Here is a 2,958-nt window from a genome sequence, read left to right as displayed (position 1 = left end):
TTGCACTCAAAGAGGTAAGAACTCCATCATTTTTGAAATTTTCTCTCTCTCCTCTCAATCACTTGTTGAACCTCACTTATTCCTCTTGATCTTGGGGAATCTTGGACCTAGGTCTCGTACTGTAGCTTGGGAGGAGCTAGATCTTGGTGGTTTCAAGTTTGGGTCACTTAGGGTTTTGCTCAAAACCCATTGTGGTACAGATTTCTTACTCTTGTTATGCGTTTATGCGGTGTTTGTGTAGCTAGATCGTGCCTTGCTTCGTTGTTTGAGGTTGTTCTTTTCATTTTTGAAATTCTGCGAACTGATCAATGTTTATGGAGCTTTTTCAACATGTTAAACTCGGAAATAAATTTTGGTTCCTTCATATGAAATAGAGTAGACTTAGAACCCATTCTAATGCCGTTGGAATCACCCAAAACAGTTGAGAATTGAATAAATGGTGGATTTTGGAAATCAGGTCACGGATCTGTCTCGTTTCCTGGGTTTAGCCCAAAGTCAAATGACCTTAACTTCTTAGCCCGATGTCCGTTTCATGCAAATTTTATATCGATTCGAAGGTCTTGAAGTCAGCTTACATTTGCCGCTAGAATAACCTAAAAACTCTTAGTACACAGAAAGTTATGACCATCTGAGTAGAGGTGTATCGGCCTGTCAATGTCGATTGGCTATTCCTAAGATCGTTTCGTTCCGTGTTATGATTTCCTCTATAATTAGAATGTACTTAAGTCATTCTCGAATGTGATTGCTTGTGTCTTAATGACTCATATACTTGTGCCTCGTCTTGTAGAGCTCCCTAGGTTCCTTGGTGCTCATTCTATAAGATTCTCGTTTAGAACCTAGCGGGTAGCATATCGATGAGTCATTGCGGGTTCGGTGCGTGACGAAAGACACCATGATAGACTTTCAGGAATAATGTGAACTTAAGGTATCTATCATTGTACGATGGGATGTGTTTATGAATTTGTAATGCATTGCATGATGATAAATGAAAGAAATGTGAACTTGGAAAATGTTGTCTTCTTGTATTTGGATTGATTAAGCGTGTGTGTGTGTCTGAGTTGATAATTTTAAATTGAGGGTCCTGCAATACAAGTTGTGGTAATGCGAAGACTCTAGAGGGCCCGCAATGCAAAGTGTGGTAATGCGGAAACCCAGGTGGAGAGAATTCAATGTGATGCAAGGGGTGGTAACACAGTTGAATGTCTCGCATGACGAAGAGAATTTTGATTGAGTTCAGAAGTCTATGTTGATGTTTAGAGTGTTTGTTGTTTGGGATTGTGGTTGTCGAAAAAGAGAATGGAAGGTTGGTTTTCTCAAGGTTTTATTAAAGAAAGAAATTTGGATTTGAAAAGAGGATTTTTTTGGTTTTATCAAAAATCCTCCGGTATTCTAGAGCGAATCAACGAATCCGGTATTTGGACACAAATCAACGGACTCCGGCATTCAAGCTCGAATCAACGGAGTTTGACCCAAAGTGGTCTTGAGTTTTCCCTAAAATTGTTTTGGAAATCAAAAAAAGAAGATAGTTTTATGAAATAAGGTTCCATGGTGAATGATATGAGTTGAGAAAGTTGATATAGCATTTGTTCGAAAAGTTATTAGATGGTTGAACAGTTGTTGTAGTTTATTAGATCGATAGGAGTTTAAATGTTGCTTCTAGCTTGATGTATGAACTAGTTAGGAATAGCCTTAGGACGTATAGAATCCTGTAATCATAGTCCTTCGGTTCAATGTGATGCCTCTTTGTATCTCTTGTCCGTTTATTCCAAATCAATTATTCTTGTTGCATGTTCCATCGCGTTTACATATTGCTTGAGTATAGAATTTTCTACTGGGCTAGTGTAGCTCAACCTATCATTTTCAGGTTCAAAATAAGGAAGTTGGCATGGTGTGCATGGCGTGCTTGTCGATCATGGATTTCGAAGGTATTAAGGAAGCAGCAATTGTCACTTGTTTTGAAAGTAGTATTTGGAAGAATGACAAGTGTAAAACTGTAATATTATTTTGGTATTGATAACTTGGGGCTTCGAGCCAAGCTTGTATCTTTTAAATTTAAGTTCGTAAACAGGGGAAGAAATGTCATTTGGGGTATTATAGGTACTTCAGTAGAGATTCTATTTGTTGTAAATTATTATTATTTATGTTAAAAACAGAGGGCGTGATAGTTTGCCTTAAAAAAGAAGGTCTAGTCAAACAAAGGCACCTAAGCAGGGCTTGACTTGTGCGCACCGGTCGTTGTTCCATGCGCGTAAGCACCGTTCAGCGCATGCCTGTCCCACTTTGACGCGCGCGTCTGCAATGTACCAGCAGACAAATTTCAGCAGCTACTGCCTCAAATTGGTCATTTTTGGTTCCAGAAGTCTTTTTGCACTTTTGATGATTCCAACAAGTCTCAATAGGCATATGTGACTGTATCCAAGCATCGGATTTGAAAAGTTGCACTTAACGAAGATTTTGGACCCCCGGTGGCCCATTTCAACTTCAAAACAAGGTTTGCGGAGGTCGAAATTCGTTTTAAGGGTTTTCGCCTAGTTCTCTCATGCTGCACAGGTCATGTGGACCAAATGTGACTGTGCGGGGGTGTCGGTTTCAATCTGGGACGTATTCGAGTCGTCTTTTGCATCTTATGTCTATTTTTACGACATTTTTAGCATTATTCGGTCTTTTCCTTGTATCAGGACGTTTTTCTTGGATTTGTCAATTCATACAGGTCATTACGTGCATATTTGGCCTTACAGAACTGTCAGTTTCACCTGAATTGGATTATTTCGAGTTTTGTCTCATTAATGCCTAAAATTTCATTATTTTCCCCGTATCCAAGTGTCTTTGTCGTATCTCGGGATTCGTTTTTCATTCTTTTTTGAGCTAGTCACACCTATACATACCCGTATGTTTGTAAATCATCTCAGCGCATTATCAATGCAAGTTTTGGTATTAGCGGTTAGTTTATATTTTCTC

This window comes from Rhododendron vialii, chromosome 11a (assembly GCF_030253575.1).
Source record: "Rhododendron vialii isolate Sample 1 chromosome 11a, ASM3025357v1".
NCBI classification, from domain to species: Eukaryota; Viridiplantae; Streptophyta; class Magnoliopsida; order Ericales; family Ericaceae; genus Rhododendron; species Rhododendron vialii.
The sequence above is the reverse complement of the archived record's forward strand: the minus strand, read 5'-3'. Positions refer to the sequence as shown.